The following is a 25,495-nucleotide window of genomic DNA, read 5'->3' as shown; positions in this document are numbered from 1 at the left end:
TTACGATAATATTCAAAATAACTTAATTTGTCACATTATACAATAAAACCATAAATAGGAGATTTTGAACTTTAAGGCTCTTTTTATTTACATGATACTATTTTTGAATTGGGCTTATAAAAACACAAAAAAATAATCGATTGTTTCAATGACCAAGAACAGGCCAAAAACACATGATTTTGCATTATTTCGTAGTGCTTCGCCTAAGCAATAGGTGGGGACAGGGCGGACTGGCAACAATGTTAGGCGTAGAATTTATGGATTATAACATCTTCATAATATTCCTCTTCTGGTAGTATGTTGAACTGATTCAAAAGTTGATAGTGGCTCAGAAAATTATTTTAATATGAATGCATTGTGTTATGTAATTAATTTATACTTGCTTATTCTAAAATCCCGACGTGCACAAATTAATAAATAAATAAGTTTCTTCCACTTTTTTGTTAATGACCGGATTGGTTACCTTTACCTTACGATTGGACACTTTCAGACAGTCCCAGCTGTTAATCGTGAGTAAGCATGCAACCAAATAACATATTAGAGACGCAAAATAAATAAAAAATAAAACTGCAAGTTTTTGCGTGTCTTAAGGCAGGTTTTTTTTAAATACAGATTAGATCGTTACATTATTTATAAACCTGTTTGAAATGATGATTCAGATAGAGAAATACAAGAAAAAAACGTAGTTTCCTATGCAATTAGGTTTCGAAACAATCCATTAATTTGCTATAATTACAAAAATATTCTTTCACATATAATAATAATATTATTTTGCTGATGCGCTTATATGTGATTTCACAGTAAGTTTACCAGTAATTGATGTTGTTTAATTTTGCAACAACTAGGTACGCTGAAATTTCTTGATGTCTTATGCTGCTTATAAACTTGTGAGCCGAAGCGCGAACCGAACCACGAATTATTGGTTCCGAACCACACACAGAAGACCGTGTAGAACAAGCCAGGTCGACAAAAGTCATACACGATATTGACAAATAGATTATTGGAACACGCTAAGAGATACTTGGATAGAAAAAAGAAAACAGGAGGAACGGCAAGTCACCAAAATAGATTATTGGAACACGTTAAGAGATACTTAGATAGAAAAAAGAAAACAGGAGGAACGGCGAGTCACCAAAATAGATTATTGGAACACGTTAAGAGATACTTGGATAGAAAAAAAGAAAACAGGAGGAACGGCGAGTCACCAAAATTGAGGTAATGAAAAATTCCAATTTCCGACTGCCTTTTATATCGATTTTAGTGCTTGTATTTCTACGTGCAATGCGGTGGATTCAAATTATGTTATGGAATTTATTACACCGTGTATTGTACCTTTAAGGATAATCTTGTTACTAAAATTTAATTAGTAAGAAAATATTAAATTTTATAAGAGAACGTGGTATTTATCTTGATAATATCAAAAAAATCTGAATAAAATAGATATTTGCTATGTTTATCCCAGTCGATCCCAGCTGAATGTTGTGTTCAAATGAAAGAATATCTTATTGTTAACTATAATTCATATACCGCGACTTCAGCGCCCTTGAGGTGGTTTTTCACGAAAACGGCGCTATATAAATAAGTCTGCCCCATAGATAATAGAAACATGGGCAGATGTGGCGTTGAAGCGTGCCGATTATCGCCAAGCTACGACCATAATGTACGGACTATGGAACTACGGAGCCAATGAAAGTCTTGGGTTTGGTGTGTACGTAAAAATAACGGTGGGCGCCACTGTGCGTAGATGCGATTTGCAGTAGTATGGGTGAACGATGTCATCAAAATCAGAGATGTGCAAAATGGGTACCAAAAACCATTTGAAATGCAAAATGGAAATGGGTCAAAACTTTTCCATTTGAAAATGCAAAATGCAAAATGGTTTTTAGAAAAGCATTTAAAATGCAAAATGCAAAATACCTATTTTCAAAATGCATTGAAAATGCAAAATGGTTTCTCAGGTTTAAAATAATTATAGAATTTTTAAACAACTTTGTCATTTAATAATGGACATCAATGTAGAACAACTTGTGGAATAACAAATCATACATACTGATATGTACTGTGTAAAAAACAATTGAATTTGAGTGGAATATAATAGAATCTATAATTAGTATTCAACTGGCTGGCCTTCCGGAACATCGCTTAGCAGAGAGGACATGAACCACACCATGAGCTGACAAAATCTACGAACGGTGATGACGCCTCAGTTTAATAATTTACCTTTGGTCATCCTTCGTTCTACATATAAATAACAGCAATGCTTACCGCATCGCTTGGCGCCCATTATTACATTCATCAGGTTAGTTTATAATAAATGTCACCATCCATTTGTCGCTTTCAATGCAATTTTTAAATTTCCAATCGTGCTTTCATCCTTCGGTTGTAGCACACGCCTGAGTTATTTGTCATCAATTAAAAGAGTTCTCATGTTGATTAGATGTTGTAGTAATAAATGTTGTATTATGGAATTCATTTTCTCCTCTCTTTTATTTACTACACTTACTGCCCTCGTGGCAATAACCCCTCTTACAATGGCCATCCATTTGTCGCTTTCAATGCAATTTTTAAATTTCCAATCGTGCTTTCATCCTTCGGTTGTAGCACACGCCTGAGTTATTTGTCATCAATTAAAAGAGTTCTCATGTTGATTAGATGTTGTAGTAATAAATGTTGTATTATGGAATTCATTTTCTCCTCTCTTTTATTTACTACACTTACTGCCCTCGTGGCAATAACCCCTCTTACAATGGCATTAAAACGGAGGTTATTAAAACGTTAAAACCATTAAAACGGAGGTTATTGCCACATTGGGCGGTGTTGAAACAAAATTATAAAGGTGTAGGGCATGAGTGCCTCAGGAATGGATGTAACAAAAGTGTATTAAATAAAAGATAAGGGAAATGAATTCCATGACACAACATTTATTTCTACATCACTTGGTAAACCTTTGAATAACATGAGAACTCTTTATTTAGTGACATTTAACTCAGGCGTGTGCTACATCCGAATTGTCATTTTTAATGATTTTTTTATAAGGCCATCATCATTAATTTGTGTAGTAACCCTCTAGTGAGGGGACATCCACCAGTGAACAGTAAAGAAATACAGGACAGTGAGACAATCAGACAATATAAAATGTTGTTTTCTAGTGCGCACCCAATATTTGATCATAGATTGTCACAGAAAACTCCAAGCAGGCGCACTAGAAAACCCACAGATAATATGATACAACTTTGAGAAAACCAATATATATTCTATATTATGTAGGTATTATGTAGCCTTAGCCATTATTAGATTTTAGAAGAACGAGCTTCTCAAAAACATCATCACTCATTTTTCTTCTATGAGGTTTCGTGATTATACCTCCATTTGAAAAGAGACATTCAAATGGTGCTGAACTCGGAAGACAAGTATTGCATTTGATGAACATGTGCCTAACAGTAGAGTAGTCATGGAACATTTCAAAATCGGTTAATTTGTCTTGAAGGTATTGCAAGGCTTCTAAATCTGGAGTTCCTGCTGTTGCTGCGGAAGAATCAGATGAATCTTCATTATCTTCGAAAAAAATAAGATTCATCCTGTACAAGACTATTAGTTCCAATTTGTGGATTTACATAACATTTTTTGGTATTTTCTTTTAATTTCCTTATTTGTAGTAAAAACAGTGAACGGACTCTGTCCTTCTGTTCTTTAGGTGTCCACTTCATTTTAAAAAATGGATACGACACTGTAGCGCAAATTGTACTTGTAGTAGCGACCATGTTTCCTTTTTTTTTGTTTTTTTTTTTTAACATAGCATTCTACAATTCTAGCATAATATATTGGTTTTCTTTAGGAAGCGTGCATAGGTAGATAGTTCGATGTGAGATATAATAATATTAATTACAGTACTTACATGATTGTAAATCCAAAAACACCACGACCACAGATTATGAAACCATTGAAAACACAAAAAAATTGCGCGGGACTAATGTTGGCAACGTAAAAAAATAGAAACTCCTATCTAAAATTTAATATTTCAGCGTCATGGCCCCGTGTTCACTATTTGAATCTGTATTTTTTTTAATGGTATCACTTAAATGCCAGGGCTTCTACCAGGTAGCAACTTGACAGACGTAAATTATCTCTAATAGTTAGGTTGAGGACCGACTCATATACGGGGCCTATGAAAAAAAGATGAGTGGAGGTAACAGGAAGAATGTTGCAAAAAAGCATTTAAAATGGAAAATGCATTGAGAAAAGCATTTAAAATGCAAAATGCAAAATGGTTTTTAGAAAAGCATTTAAAATGCAAAATGGAAAATACCCATTTTGCATTTTGCATTTCCATTTGAAATGGATTTATTTGAAATAAAGCACATCTCTGATCATAATATATTTCATACTAATAATGATTCATAGCCCATCTCTCTTGCTTTATTATCTACGGTCGGTGCGTCCTGTCTTTGAGGATCGACCACGAAATATATCACGTCCATAATATTATGACAACTCTGCTTGTCAATATTGACCGGAGACAAAATGTTTGTGTGGTTAGGAAAAATAAAGTCATGAATTCTTAGAGAATTTCAGATATATTTTTGCGTCAACGTGCAATGTGGTTTTAGCGAAGGTCAAATATTTTACTAGGAAATAGATTTGCAAATCACCTATGACAACTATAACATTATTTTACGACTTATTTTATGCCGATTTGAAAGCAGATATTATATTTTAAATTTCAACATTATTATTACTAAGCATTTAGCTAAGCTAAATTATTATTACTAAGCATTGATATATTGATAAAAACTACCTAAAATAATTAATTACGTAATTCTTCCATCTTTATAAAACGATGTATTCAAAACAAAAATCGGTTTGACTGAGGAATGAACAGGACATCTAAAATGTGCTATATTGCATATTTTTGAAGTTGTCGTTAAAAGAAATACCATTTTAGAAACTGGATAAAATTAGCTTTGCAATATTTAAAATATACATTGATAGTTACAAAAAGTATTTTTTAATCAAACGTGAACGTTAACAAAAAAACTTACCGAGACATTTTGACTCGGAACGTCAATAATTTTGTAATGATTCAATATTTATAGAATACATTCCTTTTGTGTGGGTAATTAGTAAGAAAACTGTCACTTAACTTTTTTTGCCGTTTATACAGGGTTTTCCAATAAGAGGTGTTATTTTGAATAGTCCGCTATTTCGGTAGATGTTACTTTTGAAGCTTTCATTTTTTGACATTTGACAAGTAGAAACTACGCCATTAATAAAAATGGAACGATACACGCTTCAACAACGCATTGAAATTATCAAAATTCACTTGAGTGAATCAAATGCAAATCATCTTATCGAGTTATTGTTGAAAAGCCTCTCTATCCTCAACGTGTGACTGTTTAGTGCGGTTTATGGTCCGGCGGAGTCATTGGACCTTACTTTTTCGAAAATGAGGCTGGAACAACAGTTACGGTGAATGGATCGCTATCGAGAGATGATTAATGATTTTTTTATGGCCGGAATTGGATGGTATTGATTTGGACAACGTTTACTTTCAACAAGACGGCGCTACGTGCCACACAAGCAACGAAACCATTGATCTTTTACGATTGAATATCAAAATAACTCCTCTTATTGGAAAACCCTGTACAATAAAAAAATAAATATTTTAACTTTCAACTGTCAATGAAAACATCCTGCCGATTCGTAATCATGCACTTTGACATTTTTAAATATATTTTATCCATGTAATTCGGTATAAATATCTGATAAAAAACTGAAAAGAACAATTATTTATCTTTCCAATGACGAACAAATCATCTATCTACGCCATTGATGTATTATACTCTATGATCTACGCATTATATAAAAAAAGATTAAAATACTTTTATAATGTATGGACGCCCCGTTCAGATCTGTCCTTCAGAGGCTATAATGGAATATGATGTTTGTGGCTAGTAATGTCCTTCCGAGGCCTGAACGCTTAATATTATCTTCCACTATTTTTTTTTTTTCATATTTTGGCTATCTTTTTGAATGCTTTCAAAGATCAATGAATTTATTTATAACAACTTACGTATAGCTAGAAAATAATTGTATTTCCGAAATGAACCTACTTGCTTTTACTATGCACTTTTAATATGGAATGACTCGCATGATGAAGAATCCACTCTCGATATCGTCCTGCCAATATAGTGTTCGTGTCACAAGATACATAGGTAGTATTAGTTAGATAGTTCCAAAGTGAATTATAGTCAATCTTTGGCCGTGCGCACGAATAGCCTTTGTGAATGGATTTCTCTTGGCATTAGCTGGATATATTTAGCAGAACCTATTCATCACCGCCTGTTCCTACCTCCACAGTGACACAATGAAAACTGAACACTTTCTTTTAATCTGCTTCATTTGACATCGGATGTATCCACACAAAGATTCATTCGCAGTCAACCCACAACTATTTAGGTTTACATTATCAATCCAAAATGGTGTTTTCACAAGTTTTTTTAAAATTTTTGAATAAAATTACTATACTAAATTACTGTACTGTTTTCGATTTGTCGCCAAAGCGACAAGGGATTATCCCATATGTTTCCATCATTTCCCTATTTTTTCAAACAATAACGGTATTCAGTTTGTGAAAATAGCCCATATATGTTGCTCAATCTAAAGGAGCCTATTATCCCTCGATACAAAGGATTATCCCATATGTTTCCATCATTTCCATATTTTTTCAAGGTCCAATAAATTGGACCTTGCTCCGTTCCCTCTCACTTTTTAAATTCATTTTCGTGACTAACTTAAAAACTGAGGATTTTGGAACACTTAATTAAGATTATGTATTTTTTTATCGCAAAACTAACAGAGAATTGTAACACAAAAATCCAGCACTCATTCGAATCGAAAAACCATAATCATTAAGGCGATGCCATACGTAGTAATGCAAAATCATGTGTTTTTGGTTTGAAAATTTGGTCTTCTAGAAATGTTTCAGATGCTTTAATTAAATACTGCGAGTAGAATACATCTTGGCCTTGGAAATAATCGAGTATGTTTTAGATAAGTCGTTTTATAAGCCCAGAAAAAATAATGTAAAGGCCTATGAAAACTGCTTTAAAGTTCAAAATCTCCTACTTACCCATTTTCGATTATGATTTTATTGCATAATGTGGCAAATTAAGTTATTTATAAAATGATCGAAAAAAAATTAAATAATTATTTCTGAAAATCCATAAAATAAAATAAAAGGCACTTTTTGGCCATGTTTTTTTCTTGCATAAATCAAAACAGGCGGATGGTGTTAAGCGGGAATTTAAACCTTATCGCCATCTACATAAGGGGTGTTATTGATAACGGCTCGATTTAAAAATTAAATAAAAAAAAAATAAAAAAAATTATCCACTCTAGCGATTAGTGTCGCATGTATATTTACCATATATATTGTAAATATACATTTACCATATTTAATTAATATATCGTTCCTCAAAATATAAATATCGAGGTATATCACAACAGCATTCTTTAGTTTAAAGCCAATAAATACACCTAAATTTCACCGTTTATCCCATACTTTAAGGTTTTATACATTTGGCACATCGTGGCAAGTGATCGCTCAAGACGTTTTTGTAAACTTGGCATAATATGTCAAAAATCTCTCGAGGGGTGTAATATATCATTATAGTATAGAATATGGTTATCATCTCTTTTCGGAACCTCGTTTGGTTGCAAATATGCACTTGGAGGGTTGTGCTCTTTAAAATTACATTTATTTTCCTATGAGCCATCTTCGTGTTTTCATTTAAAACATGTTAAACGATCGTGGCACCATCAATGTTTGTATATGTCAGACTGTAGATTATACAACGGCGCATTTTAATATTAGGTAAACTAAAACAATACATCTTGAACGTTTATCATTAATTTTGGGAAAACAAGTAGGTATACATTAATAGAATTTACTTCTATTGAGTTGAACTCAACATAGCATTACAAATATTGTATAAAATGATTTATGGGAAATAACTTATAAACCACGACATCTGCGATCAAAGCTGTTGCTCTTACCGATCTACCAGTAGCTCGTGAATGTCAATATTTGTTCCTGCTTTTTATTCAAAATTTGCTTTTGAAATCACGCGTTCAATGGGCAGTGCTTTCAAAAGAAAGAGAAAGTTGTTTCGAGAGATAAATAAGTCTTCACCAAACAACAAAAGTTAAAAAAAACATTGGTCCTATATATTGTACTTGCACGTACCTGCTCGTACCTAATACTCAAGTGATAAGTGACAGTCAAATACACAAAATATCATCGAAGCAATACTCTAAATGAGTTGGCAACTAACAAGAAACAAGCTACCTACCTACTCACATCTTTTATGGTGGACCATCTAATTTTTGGAAGGTCGGAAAACAATTTTATTTATTTGTCGCTGTCCCTTATGATCTAGGGCAGTGGTCACAAACTGCGGCTCGAGAGCCACATGCGTCTCTTTGGCTACTTGAGTGCGGCTTTCGACGAATGGCATGTTTAAATAAATTTTACTTTTCTAATAATTATTAATAATATAAAAAAAAATCTGTTGAAAATAAAAATTACATTAGGTACTAAATAAGTCATGGTTATAACATTCCTGTGAGAACGGTACTGTTCTTGTCCGCCAGGGAGCGCTGTCGGCGATTACAATAGTAGGGTTGGGCGGGGCTAGTTGAACCAAGGGGCTAGTTGGGCCACGCCAATATCTTCGGAGCCGAAAGACTTACGAAGATTGCTGAACATGTTCTAGCAAGCTGGAAGTGTGGGGACCGCGCTACCAAGCATTCAGTAGGCACATGGCATCCGTAGCGTGTGTGCGGGGATTTTGTGTGATTTTTGCTCCAAAAGTAAAAAAAGACGATCGACTGCTTTTTTGAAAATAGATACCAAGGAAAAAGATACCAAGTCAAGGTAAGACAATTTGAAATTGGTGTTTACTTAACTATATCTTGTCAATTGTAAAATTGTAATACATTTAGTGGTATATGAGTTATCCGATGAAATTTGTAATAAAACATGGGTGGGGCTAATTGAACCATTTGGTTCAACTTGCCCCATTCAGATTCCTTACTGTAATTTTATACGTAGTGCATTTATTTCACTCATTAATATTACCGATTTTTTTAAACTTTCTAGATGCGTACACGGTATACCTACAACAGGCAAAGAGAATGTTTCTCCCAATATCAACAAAAATACTGTAGCATCTACATCTAGAAGTGGCGTTTACTTTTCACGTGAAACCGTTAGACCATTTCCAAAGGCAGAGCCTAAAAACAGCTGCAAACAGTGAGGAAGAAAAGTAGAGCTGCTATTTTAACAGACACTCCTGAAAAGGATTCTCTTGCCCAAGAGCAATCTAAGAAGCAAAAGACAGGAACAGATAAGGGAAAAAAGAAGGCAACTAAGAAAAAAAACTCTTCACATTATCAGACTCATCATCCGACAATTGTGAAGAAAATGCTTGCCTAATTTGTGATGAGATTTATTCAGAGAGCTTTCCAGGAGAAGAGTGGGTTCTGCTCTGGTTCTGTTCTGTTCTTGCTCTGGGCACGCCAAAAGTGCATATCTGGAACTATTCCAATGTTTATTTCCGATTTTATCGATTAAATAATTCTAAGAAAACATACCTGTTTTATTATACTCGTTTTTTAAATAAAATAATCGTCACCTAATTCTGTATTTTTTCATTATTTCAATAAATTTGCTTAAATAAGTCAATTTGTTTCATAAAACCATGTGTGTGAATGATAATACATATTTGACACTATATTGTTCAACAAGCCCCGTGGGGTGGTTCAACTAACCCCACCTATGAGGCAAGTTGAACCATTTCTCCTTCTGCGTGAAAATTAAAATATCTTCCATAAGATCAACGTATTATATCATTTCATGAATAACATTATAAAGCCAGATAATGAAGCTATCTTAATAAATTGAAAAAACAAAAATATCCATAAGAGTTTCGAGTCTGGGGTCAAATTAGCAAAATCATGTTCAACTAACCCCGCCCTACCCTACCTACGTATTTTCCGCAGACGTTTCCAATCTATCCTTATATTCCTTATCTATGGTGTATGGGTGGGCGTTTGGAATTTGACATTTCATTACTATCAAGAAATTTATGCTGTCATGAGTTTTTCAAGATATTTTAAAATGTCCGTGGCGTTCCTCAATTAATTATTTATTAATCTTGTCGTATTCCGCTGCACGCTTAATACGTAAAATAATACGTAAATATTAACAGCACTTGATTCCAACTTAATTACTAAAAGAAATAACTATTTATGTGGTGGGAGATGGTAAAAGATGCATTAAAGTTCCATTTTTTCTAAATCAAAGTTATGTTTGAAAGTTAGAAAATACGCAAAATTCTTAAAATAACCTGGTTCGAGATGTTACATAGATAATTTATAGCCCCATAATACTTCGATTGTTTCACAATTTATTGCGGTAAATTTTGGATAGGGCCTGACACGCTTATTACGAATAATTTTTAGAAAAAAACTTTATATTCGCCTTAATTACAATAAAAGAAAACTTTTTGCATTTCGGGCGGCGGAAAATTATGCATTTTGATTTTCAATTGCGTAAAACCAAAATTCACTCCGCGAATCGATGTGGCGACATTAGGAACGCACTGTTATGTTGGTATCACTGATGCATTAACAAGAGCTAAATACGACCGTTGCTATCTTCGTGGGATACCTAGGTTTGTGTAACATGGTTTGTGATACAAAGGAAAGTGCCCCTTAATAACGCCTGCTCGCGTCAAGGCAAGAAAAACATCCCAGTTTTCAAGTGGTTTACCGGCTACGCTAGGTTTGTGTAACATGGTTTGTGATACAAATCCATTTGTCTTCCACGAAGTTAGCCATAGTCGTATCTACGCAATGTATCAGGGATACCAACATAACAGTGACGTACCTAATGGCAGCTGATTGCCGCCGCATCGATTCGCGAAGTGAATTTTGGTTAACGCAATTGAAAATTTAAATTCATAATTTTCCGCCGCCCGAAATGCAAAAAGTTTTCTTTTATAGTAATTAAGGCGAATATAAAGTTTTTTTCTAAAAAATATTCGTAATAAGCGTGTCAGGCCCTATCCAAAAATTACCTTTATTGCTCACATATCTTTCGAATGCAAAGTTCTTACCAGAATATGTTTGCAACCTAGATTTTGTCTGGGATGAACCTATTCGATTTTATTTTATGTGGGACATCTATTGACTTATTATTCTATTTATCAGAAATAACGTATTGAAGCTCATACATCTAATTATAATTTTAATCAATGAAGAAGTTAATATTGACAACTCTCAATATTACACGGAGGTTAAATTTCAATAAGTAATAACTTATTATTTTTATAAGCAATAATTGTTCGCCTGAAACACTCATCCACATTGAAAAAATCTCCTGATAAAAAATACATGACGCCAACGGGACTCGAACTCGATGAGTGTTTCAGGCGAACAATTATTGCTTATAAAAATAATTGTTATCCTTTGTGCTATGCATAAATAAAATCTTGTCTTTAAAACATTAATTTATCAAAAAAATAATAATTAATAACTTATTATTATTATTATTTTCATCAGGAATACCTGATGAATTGAATATTCATTCTCTAGACCAGAGGTTCCCAAAGTGGTCTATATGGACCCCCAGGGGTCGATATCGGCTTGCTGGGGGTCTATGTCAGCGAGAAAAAATTTGGGGGTCCACGAGATTCAAATGGGGGTACATACGAGCGGACCGCCATTTACCTCAAGTCAACATTTAGGAGTTCCGTAAATGACACAATAGACCTAAGACAAATATAATAGACTGAGAAATTACTTATTTGATAGGTTGTTAATTGAGGTATATAAATAGAGTCTATATTCCTTTTCTCGTCAGAATTAATATATTCAAGCAAAACATTGCACATTGGAAGCCGAAAATTTTCCTAATTTCCCAACTTGTTTTTGACAAACGTCCAGGGTAATAATGACGTTCGACATTTAAATGTACTTTACACAGACTTCAAAACTAAGTTTGAGGACATTTTGACTATCGAAATGGAACGTTGAAGAATCAGAAAACATGTGACAAGAAGAAATGACCGGAATAAGCACTGACAAAGAACTTAAGGGGCAGTTCTACAGAAAGAAATTGCCGTTGCTTATCCTGCTTCATTTTCATTTGGTTTAATACCTCACAAGGGTCTGCACAATGTAAAGACAGCTATACCGCCACCCGGTTTTTGGGCAAGCAAGGGAAGGTAATATTTTACTAAAAAAAATAAATGATTATCACATTGGACGTTAATAGTCTTGGGAAAATTAAATATTCAGCAGGCAGGGGGTCTACGGAAAAAAAAAATTGGCAAGTGGTCTACGGGGAAAAAAAGTTTGGGAACCTGTGCTCTAGACCTTATAAAAAAGACAATGAAGTTACTATTAACTATCTTCATCTAACTTATATCACGATAGATTGATAAAACCCTATATCAATACGATACTGTCAAAATCCGTCAGCTAGCGATATTTGCGAGCACGGTCAGAATATGATTTCGACAGTCTGTAGACAAGAGCTTTTAGCACGGTCTCCGATGTGTCGAATAGGCTGTCAATATGCACAACTTTTTGGATAGTGTCGTTCGTCATGCAAAATAACTGGCTTATTAATGAATGGATGTGGATTAACTAAGCTCTTAGAATTGAAAGAAATCGTATACACGATCCATAATAATAGACGCGATCAATTGATTCCGTTCCAACTTGGAGAAACAAAAATTGTTAGTTATGATTAAAGACTCCATGAACCAAATATCTCCTTTTAAATGTCAAAAAGTGTATGCGGACTGCCAATGTATACTATAATCATTATTTCAACTCGACATTGTCAATTTGTTAGTATTTTTAACTTTTACGTAGCCGTTTGAGGTTTAGGAATGTCAATTCATAGACAGATGCGCCGTTGTTGCCAGCGTACGTCGATTTCATATTTATTGTATTATCAATATCAGTCTGGCTATCAATAGCACGTAGTGCTCGGGAAATCAGTAGTCTTTTGATTATAATCATAAAAATTCAAACCACCCTTTTTCTTCTTCTATAAAACTGTGATTTTACTGAACGCCACTGTAAAACATGGAACTATCGATCGATACTGAAATAACAAGTTGTGTTCTAGATTATGGATCTCATTTTAATAAAATACTCAAGATTTTTAATATTACGAGAATTCCTGAGCTGAAGTGTGTCGAACACAACAAACAATAAAATTGATTCATGCAGTTAATAACCTAGTGATGGAATGTCGTAATGTTTGGTGTTTTTGTGTGAACACTGCCTTGTATTATTATTTGTTTTGTGTTCAACATGAACCATTCAAACAACTATTTATATTCTCACTTTTTAATGCGTGATGCTTGTTGACTCAATATTTTTTAGCCATTTTTCTTGGACATTTAATATTATTTTACATCTTGACATTACGCAGGCGCACAAAAGATGGACTAACGAAATAACTCACCTGCTAAAATTATAATAAAATTCATTCATAGATTTCTCTGTGTCCACAATATCCACGGTAGCGCATGACTGCATGGATAAAATATATAAAGGAATTTACTAAAGCCAAGGTTTTGCAAAATGAAATGATTATATGCATTAACAGCTTAAGTAAAAGTAAATAATAAATTCACCATTGAATCTATAATTTATAAAGAAAAAGTTTGTCTGGATGTCATTACAACATATTCTAGGCAATTTTAAATAAAATAGTTAGGAACTAGATTTTTTGTATTGGTTGATGTACCTAGATGGTCACATGCATATTAACCTCTAGTGTGTCAAGAAATCCACCGTGGATTTTTGATGTTTGTACCCGTCGTGTACCGGCGAATCCACCGTGGACTTAGTAGTGGCTCACCGCAATTGCCTCGATTTTATGGTATTTTGAACTTAAACAAATGCTAAAAGCATACCAAAATATATTTTATTCGCCTGGCAAGGAAATAAAGCACCTTTATATTATTTTTATTATTCTAGCTTGTCGTACCCGCACAGCCCTGGGTGGATGAGGGTCTCCCAAATCCACCGTGACTCCGAAGTCCCCCTCTAGTCTCGCGGAATCTTTTTATTTGGGCATTCCATCTCGCCCAGTACGACGCGAATGCCAAAACCCAGTATAAAAATCAAAACTAATCCTACGTAAATTACCCACCTAATTGCAGCCATGTTTTATTCCAAAATATTTTTCACAAAAAACTAAAAATTTATCTTCCTAAAACCAATTTAAACTCATGATGTAAGAGAAAGGGGCCTTTTTGGCCCGGAGCACTATATGCCATTATTTCAAAAAGTCAAAAAAGCTTGTCGTGTCGTTACTCGCAAATATGTTTATTTTATCTGTGAAAAAGCGCGTCGCAAAATTCTATGTCAAATGTCATAATTCCATTTTGCAATTAACCCCTGGCACATTAAGGAGTACTAGGTCGCAGGAGGATGGTATTAGTGTGGTTAAAAATAAGAAGATGTTTAATAAGCCTCATGCACACTATAATTCAAAACCTTATTGAAATTTTATATGCGTGTTAACCTAGAAATTCCAGTGACAGAAATAGCAGTGCTAGATTTAGAAAACGAAGAGCTCACTGTTCGAAAGTTGATACTGCTCCAGCACATAGATTTTCTGCTTTATGGATAAACTTCTGCAGGTGCAACTGACAAGATAAAACGCAAATGGCATTTTACGTTAACATATTGCAATATCTACGATCTCTAGTTTGCAATTTCAACAGAAATGATTGTGCCTGTACTTATAAACTCATTACAGAAGTTGTGTTTTTGAAACCACAAATCATAGACATGAAACTCAGTGACGTAGCGATCGGGCAACCGGGGCAAGACCTGATGTGCTTGCTTTTTAGATGAAGCGAGCATTTTTTGATTTGGAACCTTACTGTGATAGTGTAAACACATTTGTGTTGATTGATTCTGAAGGCGTGGGAATAGAACATCACTGACAAATTTGCCTGGGGGAAAGAGTTTGTCGGAGTGCCACTTTTAATGATTTTATGTTTTATTCTTGAATCTAAGAAAGCGGTAGTCGGAAGAAATGGTTTTATGTAAGAAGAATTTCTTTAGTTTAATGAAGTTGCTTAATGTAAGTGGTAGAGGATAAGAATATGAGATGTGTTGGTCATCGTGAGTAAAGTAGACGTTTAATATATATTATTAATATTTTTTTATCAAAAATTTTCTTAATTCAAAAAAGGATGCTGTCAGTTTGGGTGCTTATTAATTGTGGTTTTGAGAATTGATAAAAAATGGCATAATTTATTTTCAGCAAAAAACCTAAAATTTTTAACTAACTAACCATCACGCCGTTTCCCGTAGGGGTAGACAGAGAGAACACACCGCTAAACAACTCGGTCTTGGCACACACTTCTTGCTGCGTTCACATTCATACATCGTCTCATACATACTCTTCATACTCACATGGCCCGACTCAAGTATATGATTCACTTGATCGTGCCATGTCTTTCTTGGGCGTTCCCGACTTCTGCTACAATTCACATTTGCGTCATATATTCTCCTTACACTCCTTTCTTCGCTCATTCGCTCTACATGCCCAAACCATCTAAGCGTCCCTTTCTTACTCATTACTTACTTACTTACGCTTACATTAGCCTTGCACTCTTTGCGGATCTCCACATTTCTCACACGACCATACATGGTTTTACCACACTTCATCCTTTCTTTGCCAGTTCCATGCCTCACTTCCATTCATCAGGTTAGGTACCAGCACCCCATTATGGATTGCTAGCTTCGCTTCTTTGAACATTTTTTTGTTTGCGCCAACTGCGTTCTCAGTCATCCATTAACGGTGTTATTTGCACTTAACCTTCTTTCAATATCTCTGTCAGTCTTCCCATCTCTCGTAAACATACTTCCTAAATACAAATCAATCAAAACCTGTCATAGAAAATATCTCATAATTGTCGTTTGTGTCATCCACAGGATGCGATATTTGATTTACTACTAATTACTTCTTTCTATTAGGTTACTTATATCTTTTAGGTTACTTCTTTCTTTTAGGTTACTTATTTCTTTTAGGTTACTTCTTTCTTTTAGGTTACTTCTTTCTTTTAGGTTACTTATTTCTTTTAGGTTACTTCTTTCTTTTAGGTTACTTCTTTCTTTTAGGTTACTTCTTTCTTTTAGGTTACTTATTTCTTTTAGGTTACTTCTTTTTTTTAGGTAACTTATTTCAAACTTTATATAATTATGCAAATTTAGAACCTCTCTGTCTTTTTATAATTTTAACATTTTATATTACATGAATGCGAACCTTTTAATTTTCACACCCTAATTTTAGTTCTTAAAATCAATGTAATGTAAGAAGCTAAATATTTTCAAAGGTAACTTTGGTTTTAATATTTTAACCTATCTTCTTTCTTTGAAAAATGCCATTGATTCCGTAAAATGGCGGAATTTCAGAAAAGGCAAATATTATTAATTTCTGAGAATGAAACACAAATCATTTAAAATCAAAATCCTGATATCTGCCTTAGTTACCATAAAAGCCACATAAAATGTCTTATTTAATACGTGCTCATATGAATATACAAACAGGTTCTATTAAAAGGCAGAGTACCTAGTTATATACCCAGAATATGTAAATGAGTAAATTTTGTCAAATGCTTTGGGATAAATTTTTTAATGGGCCATGTCAATGTCAAACAGGTGAAGTTGAAGGTGATGGTTTCACTATACATAAAATATTATTAACTTTTTGATACCAATTCTTTTAGTTTCCAAGTTACGTTTTCTGGGTGCGGTAGCCAAATCAGGTTTATAGATTGAGGTATTATCCAAATTATATGCACTTATCCGAAATATTTTACACGGATAAAAATGAGTATTAATAAATAGTTAAAAATCTCTTCAAATTATTGGTAATCCGGTTAAAAACGGGTTCGCAGGCCGTTTCATGATAAACTTTTAGTAAATTCCTAATATATACAGGGTGTATCGGCACGTACCCGACAAACTTTAACCAGCTATTCCTTAGCATATTTGGAGTAAAAAATCTTCTGTGCGATTTGCTGTCCGGTAACGTTTTTTTTAATAAAAATTTTACTATTCATATTTTCACTACATGTCACCACTGTTTTATCCTTTGTCAAAGTGTGAAAACCCATCTGGCAATATTTTATTCGAATTCCGTTGAATAATGTACGTGTGTACCTATATTGGCGCGCTTTTACAATCACAACGAAATGGCACTGCACCATTCGTCTCATTTTTAACTATTATTATTTAGTGTGTGCGAAAGAGCGAAGACGCTTTTCGACATACTTGCTTATAACAGCTGTTGAACACGAAAAGCAATGCCAATGACAGTGATTTAGTGTGGAAATTTTTATTTTTTTTTGTTTTTAATTGAAAAAAAAATTATTTTTATAAGCAATAATTGTTCGCCTGAAAAAAAAATTCTTTAAAAAAAAAAAAAAAAACATTAATTTATCAAAAAAATAATAAATGAAAAAAAATGCTACCGGACAGAAAAGTGCCCATAACATTTTTTACTCCAAATGTGGTAAGGAATAGCTGGTTAAAGTTTGTCGGGTTAGTGCCGATACATCCTGTATAGGAACACGCGTTCATGCAACTGCCATCCATTGCCATGTTAATATATTATATAATGACGAAATGCTAAAGTATAAGGATTTTTATGAACACGTGTTCCGACATCGTGATAATATATTCGTATTTTACTAAAATGTTATTGAAAACCTATTAATTCAACTGTTAAGGGCTTGCTAAAATTGTTTATCAGTAACTTTTCTCCGTGTAACTAACGATTCCTGAGTATATTTGAAATTAAAAATATAGTGTCATTTTGCTGTCCGATCATATTTTTTTCAATTAAAAATTACATTTTTCCTTCACACGTCGCGACTGGGTAAAACCTAATGCATCACATGATACGCACTCCGTATCGTTATTGCAGGCGCGATATAGTGCGTGTCACGTTATTCGTAGCGACGTGTCACAGCGTGATCAGTGGCGACATTTGATAGATTTTTTAAAATATTTAATTGAAAAAAATGGTGACCGGATAAATCATCACAATGAGAATTCATCACATCTTTAAAAAGTTATATAAAGTGATGGAAAGTGATGAAACAAAAACTTTATTAACTGGGAAGTAGGTTATGTTAGGTTAGGTTTAAATATATCATCAGACAGCAAAACGACATCTACACTTCGAATATGCTCAGGAACTGCAGGTCAAAACCTTCCAGGAATGTGCTGATACACACGAAGAAAAATGAGTAGTGGCAGATTTATTGAAATCCTGTTAAAACGTGGTGGCAATTCATTTCCTAATAAAATATAAGTCTATTCAGAATATATCGGAACACGTGTTCATGCAGGTCAGGTGTCCTTTTACTAATAAATATAATGACGTTTAATGTGTTTTTCTGACAGTTTATTAGGAAACCTGTCAATTCATTCGTTAAAGGCCTGCAATCTCCATTTTTACAGGAATAGTAAAATTTGTTCAGATTTTTAATAAATTATCAATATTTTATATCAGTAAGTTTTCTCCGTGTATGATTTCACTTGAAAGAGTAGCAGAGATCTGTCAAACATGAGATGGACATACGATGATGGATGAGAGCCACCAAGGATCGCCAAATTTGGAAAAAATACATAGGGAGGCCTGTTTCCAAAACTGGACGCCAGAAGACTCCTGAAGAAGAAGTACCTCGCAATTAATATTGCTACAGAAAATCATCCGAAGTCTGAATACTTCTAAGTTCAATTTAAAGATTTACCGACTTATCAGAATTTGATAGGAAATAGATTTTAAACTACCTATATAAAATATTGTCAGAATTTAAATACGTTGTAGCACGTCAATATGACATAATATAGTCTAATATATTCACCTGTTTCACCATGTTTTGCTGATGACATTGTGCTGATGTCAGACAACTCCGGTGATCTTCAGCTTATAATAAAAGGAACATAATCTTTCTAAATCTCATCTGGATTAATGTAGGTCTGCGTGTAAATGGCGCATGTAGTTTTGATGATGACATTGTGCTGATATCTGACGACTGAAATTGCAAATAATATTACTTAATCTATCAAAAAACCAAAACATTGCCATGAAAACTATCTGCCACAGGTGAATTCCTTGTGTTGATGACATTATAACTAATGAATTAGATTTACTAATAAAAAACTTTGACTAACTAACCAACTAAACGTTTTCCCGCGGGGCATGAAGACAGGACGGACCGCCAAACAACTCGGTATTGGTACACACTCCTTGCTTAATTCACAATCACACATTGTCTTATACATACCCTTCTGTTATTCTTCTCTTGACATGGCCCGACAAGTCTTTCTCATGCCCAAACCGTCTAAGCGTTTTTCATTACGCTTACATCAGCCTTGCGTTCTTTGCGAATCTCCACACTTCTCACAAGATCAAACGTGGTTTTACAACACTTAAACCTCAGGTATCTAATTTCTACAGCATTCAGTATACTTTCATCCTTCCTATGGCATTTCCGTGCCACGCTGTCATCAGGGTAGTTACCACCCATTGTGGACTGTTACCCTTCTTTCTAAAAATTATGCAGGTTTTCCTGAATTTACCCTTCTTTCAAAAAATACGCATAATTGAACAAATAAAATAACACAGTAGGACGCTAATTTGTTGGAAAATAAATGAGGATAAGCAGTGTTAACCAAACTGATCGAACAAAACTTGGAAAAATTGACACCTTGCTATAAGCACGCCTTTATACTGGTAGATATATTAAATCTAAAGTGTTAATTAATAAATAAATAAAGTTTTTTTAATACGATTCTCGGATCTCTTCACCGGTCACATTTATTCTTATTACTCACCAGCACACTTTTCAAGTCATTTCGTGTATAGTACCAAGATTATCTTAGTACCTAGTCATGACGTGTAGTACCTAGTCATGACGTGTAGTACCTAGTCATGACGTGTAGTACCTATAATATACTCGTAGTATCTAGATACTCGTAGTACCTAGATACTCGCAGTACCTAGATACTCGTGGTACCTAGTTATGTCGTGTAGTATTCGATACTCGTAGTACCTAGTCGTATCGTGTAGTAAAAAGAAATTAGTTGATTAAGAATGTTATGTAACATACTCGTATTATCAATTTGTATTTTTGCTATATAATTGCATAATAGAAAAATACCTACTCTTAAGTAATTAAAAAAAAAACCTTATAAATTAATTAATTATACGATGCAGCATTTGTTAGGCACAAGTTCTCTTTCACTATAAGTTTTTCATAATGGTTTTAATGATATTTTAACAGGTGATTTTATGTTGGGGTTTAAATTGTTACAGTATGTAACTATTACGTGATGATTTATTTTTGGGGTATTATTCAGTGTTGCGCTGCCTCCTTCTTTATCCAACGTTTCGCACAGCATTACAGTGTCCATCATCAGGGCAGATGTGGTTTATTGTAATAGGTACGTATCAAAATTTAATAGTTTAATCCGTACTTAGATGCGCTCAAAGCAATCATGTAAAATAAGAGATAATTTTGCTAGTTTTGTTCACAAAATTGGATAAAAATTTTATAGGCCTAGATTTTCTGAAAAATCACCTCAAAGGCTTTTTAGAATCAATGAATATCATTAATAGAAATCTAAAGACACCATTTTTCATGTATTATGTCTGTAATATGTACGTGACACTCACAGCTATCGAAATCCCAAACCTAACCTTTATACATGAGGAAAAGTGGTAACGAATGACTAATGACAATGACTATCCATCAATGACTAATGAATCAATGCTTACAATGAATGGATTCAACTCAATCAACAATTGAAAATTATGTGCAATGTTATTGAATAGTGAATAATAACTGTATGGTGTATTTTACTGTTGACGCATTATTATATTATCCATATACAAACTTATGTATTTTGTTACTTACAATCCATACCACAATATAAGCCTCACACTATAAATACTATAATATCGGCCATGTATTAACGTACAGTACCTATCGCACTGTAAACCGCACACTATAAATACTATAATATCGCCCATGTATTAACGTACAGTACCTACCGCACTGTAAACCGCACACTATAAATACTATAATATCGGCCATGTATTAACGTACAGTACCTACCGCACTGTAAACCGCACACTATAAATACTATAATATCGGCCATGTATTAACGTACAGTACCTACCGCACTGTAAACCGCACACTATAAATACTATAATATCGGCCATGTATTAACGTACAGTACCTACCGCACTGTAAACCGCACACTATAAATACTATAATATCGGCCATGTATTAACGTACAGTACCTACCGCACTGTATACCGCACACTATAAATATTACAATATCGCCAATCTATTGTAAAATAAACTTATCTCCGAATTTCTCATGTGATGATTTTTTGACGAATTGTCAAATATTTGTCAAAAATCAAAAAATAACACTAAATAATTGTGTTTTTTTTTTGCAATCAGTATAAAATATATATCAGCGAACTTTGACCATACTAACCATAAAATAACAATGTTTTACGTTACAACTATTTAAAATTTGTTATAATTGCTATGTATTTAATTATATATTTAACAAAAACGGCGAAAATGGATAAGAAGATTTGATCTTTTTACACAAAAAAGTTGGTGAATTCAAGAATATTTCTGCATTTTTAACACAAAATCGCCATTTTCGAACACACATGGTTCTTTTGAATTCAATGACAAAACATATTTTGCATTATTATTATGCGTGCAGTTAAAGAATGTATGTTTTGTCGCTCTAATAGACATCGCAATATATTTGTTGTACGATTGATAGGGGTCAAGTGGGGAAATGATTTTCATAATTTGAATTCTTTGTAATTACTCGAGCAATTATAAACAATTAATTAATTTAATTACACGCATTTATTGGAGAATTCTTTGCTGCATTTTACTGTCGTTTCTAAATGTATTATGTTTTTGTAGAATCTTATTGTCATTATAAAAATATTTGCCGTTTTTCCTGTCAATTTAAACCTACAACTATCAACCTACATTGTAGATTGATCTTACTGATTTATGCTCATGCGTAAAAAATATGAAAGCGGCTATTTTACAAAAAAAAATGTTACAAATTTTACAAAAAAATTCAATACAATATTTAATAATATGAATACATGGAAAAAAAATATATAAATATATTTCATATATTCAATAATAAATTCATTTCATTTCAAAAAACATTTTGAACATCAACAATATTATACCGATGATTTATATCTTCAACATGAACACAGAATTCTACAAGGAACTAACACAGTTTTACTGAATTAACCTTAAATTTAAAAATAAAATATTTTTCATTGTATAATCCACTTTTTACTAAATCAATAACATTTATTTTCTAGGATTTAATGGTCTCTGGTATTGGACGTATTATAGAGTATTTGGTACTCTAACTTGTTCGCAACTCGGTGTTACCATAGTAATGAAAAAAAGTTCTTCATATTTATATTTCAAAACTCTTTTGTCAAACTTTATAAGAATGGTCTTTTCTGTTAAGTACCTACCTAATCTTCTAATATCTACCTAATTATGCAGGCAGGAAAATGGACATGAGTATTCAGGACACGATAAAAAAATTGTGTTAGTAAAAACGTGACAATACGATGATAAGTGTAATGTTACGTCTTGGGCAGGTACCCAAGACATTACACTGCACTAGTCACATTAATAACAAAGGAACTTAAAAATAAAGTGGGCTATACATGCAGAATACTAAATTGGCATTAATATTGTTCATAACTTTATGACTTAGCTATTATGTAAATGAGTAATGTACGTGCATTTTTTGTTTTGTTTGAATCGAAAAGATAAGAACGTACATTTGACTAATATAATCGTATTTCAAAATGTTGGCATTGAAAAATAAGCGAAAAAACGTTTTAGCGAATTAAGAGTTGGTACCTACAACTTGCAATTTTGGCGACTGCTAAATCCGCAAAGAAGGTCGGAAATTTAAAAAATCAATGATTAGTTTAGAATAATCTCACGTTTCAATTAAAAATAGAACAGTTTTAATGGTAATTGATGTGGTAACATTAATCTTGAATTGTGACACAATTAATGCTTTGCATCAACTTTTTTAACTCCACTCTAATGTTGGTTGGTTTGTAAACGGGCAATTTACTCAACTAAGAAACCAATTAAAGATTTCCTCATTTTACTTTTATATTATCTACTAAACAGAATATTTTAAAAAATTAACAGAAATTACGTATAATATCTGTTCATTTTATTAGATATTAAAATATATAATTATAATAAGAGATACTGCATAATACATGTCATTACATAATATATCATAACATTTTATGTAGTTTGAATTAGTTGGTGTACAAGTGAATACAGTTTTTATACATTTTTAACAGAGATGTTATATTTATTTTCATCGCAATTGAATAACCTAACATCAAAGAAAATTTTATTATATGTTGAACACAGTCCTTATGGCACGCTTTTTGGTTTGACTTAGTTTTACATTGGTTTTCATTGAAAATATTGAATATTAGGTAATATTTTAGGTAAAAGCCTAAAAAAAGTTGTGTGATATTAGCTCAGATTTTTTTTATAAATTTCGTAAAAATAAAAATTGGTTTTAAATAACAAATAATTTTTTTAAATCTTTGTAAGTGCTTTTGTACGCAAGTATGTGGTGGTTATTGACTTGTACCTAATGGTGTACTTAGGAGTATCAACAGTTCTTATCGGCTTATTATTTAGAAGACTCTTTAGTGGAAATCTCCCATCCTGTTACATGTTGTGGCCAACAGGGTTGTTCGAGTTTTAGAAGACTCTTTGATGGAAATCTCCCATCCTGTTACATGCTGTGGCCAACAGGGTTGTACGAGTTTTAGAAGACTCTTTGATGGAAATCTCCCATCCTGTTACATGCTCTGGCCAGCAGAGTTGTTCGAGTTTTGAAATATATGTAAATGTATTAAATCATTACACTTGCAATCTTACGTGTTATATAATTTGAAAATTATCGTACCGACGATTAGAAAAGTGGTAAACCAGTTAGTCAGTTGATTCGGGCAAGTCAGTAACCCAATTAAAATGATTAAATTAATAAAAACAACAAGAGAAAAATCTACTGTCGCCGAAAAAATATCATGTCTATGACACTAATGTATTATGCGCCGTGTATGAAACAATCATAAATGATATGTCTAAATTAGAAAGTTAAGTACTAAACACGATACGAAAGGGTTCCAGAATCTCAATATAATGTATTCCACTTACGTAATATCGTAGTTATGGATTACGTGAAATGTTGAACCTGTTAAAAAGCATATCGTGAAATTTTTAGACTGACGAACGACAGTTGACGAATGACGAATTTGAAAAACAATATTTTTAGATAACTATAAATTCGAATCTTTTGGAAAAATTGGTATTGGCTTATTGAAATAATAATACGTAAATATCCCTATCTCGATCACGAAGCACAATAACCAGTTTCTTCTTTGGTGAGATTGCGATTGTAAATATATTTTGTACCCATCTGAAATTTATTTAACACCTCTGTACTCACTTATATCTATATAATAAAAAAATAAATCCTTGGATAGTGTGATTTCAAAATGCCATATTTTATCACATGAAATATGGTTTTTTCTTAGAAGAGCTAGTTATTTAACTAGTTTTGGTAAAAAAATGATGTACAAGTCTCTGTTCTAATCTCGAAGCCATCGAAATGACAAATTATATAAAATGCTTTACGTATTTTTTGTTATTGAGAAAAAAATTCTTTATAACTTTAAGTATTGGTAATGTCTTCTACTAATTGGTGTTAAATTCAATACAAGCTTGGTTAGAATGGTGCATTTAACTCATTGACCCAACCCATCAATAATAATTTAGTAAAAGCATGCAGTAGACGGTGGTAAGTGGGAAACAGGTTGTTAGAAAGGCCGGCGATAGGTCAAAAACCTTTATCGACCCCTACAAGTTAGATACTTGATCTGCAATGAGCATCTTGCACGATGATTTAAAAGAAGATTGATGCTTGGTCGATTTTTAAAGCTTTAAATTTTTTTAAACTCTTATCGTATTTTCAATACAGAAGCATGTTTTTGAAAAAAATAACATTTTTAATAGATACCTTAGAAAATGAACCACTTAAAACATATTATTATTGCCTTCTTTATTGAGGTTTTAACTTAAATAGAGCACACGCTGCCAAATAATGTATCTGAACTCGAGTTTAGTGTTTCAATAAATGAATTTAATCCAATAATGAATTTAATCCCAAGACTGAAATAAAATAATAATATTGGTTTGCAATTTGATAAAAACAACGCGCGCTAGCTGAAATCGCCAGTTATAATGTGAAACGC

General features: G+C 33.0%; 1 protein-coding gene across 1 annotated transcript in view; it reads right to left on the bottom strand.

The window, feature by feature from the left end:
- The window catches only part of LOC149426474 (short-chain dehydrogenase/reductase family 16C member 6), a 78,631-nt gene that overhangs the window by 10,686 nt on the left and 42,450 nt on the right, over positions 1–25,495 (bottom strand). The gene's annotated exons all lie outside the window — the stretch shown is intronic.

The sequence above is a fragment of the Hesperophylax consimilis genome, chromosome 1, assembly GCF_061612785.1.
Source record: "Hesperophylax consimilis isolate HC1 chromosome 1, BYU_Hcon_1.0, whole genome shotgun sequence".
Taxonomy (NCBI): Eukaryota; Metazoa; Arthropoda; class Insecta; order Trichoptera; family Limnephilidae; genus Hesperophylax; species Hesperophylax consimilis.
This window is presented reverse-complemented; position numbering and strand designations above follow the sequence as displayed.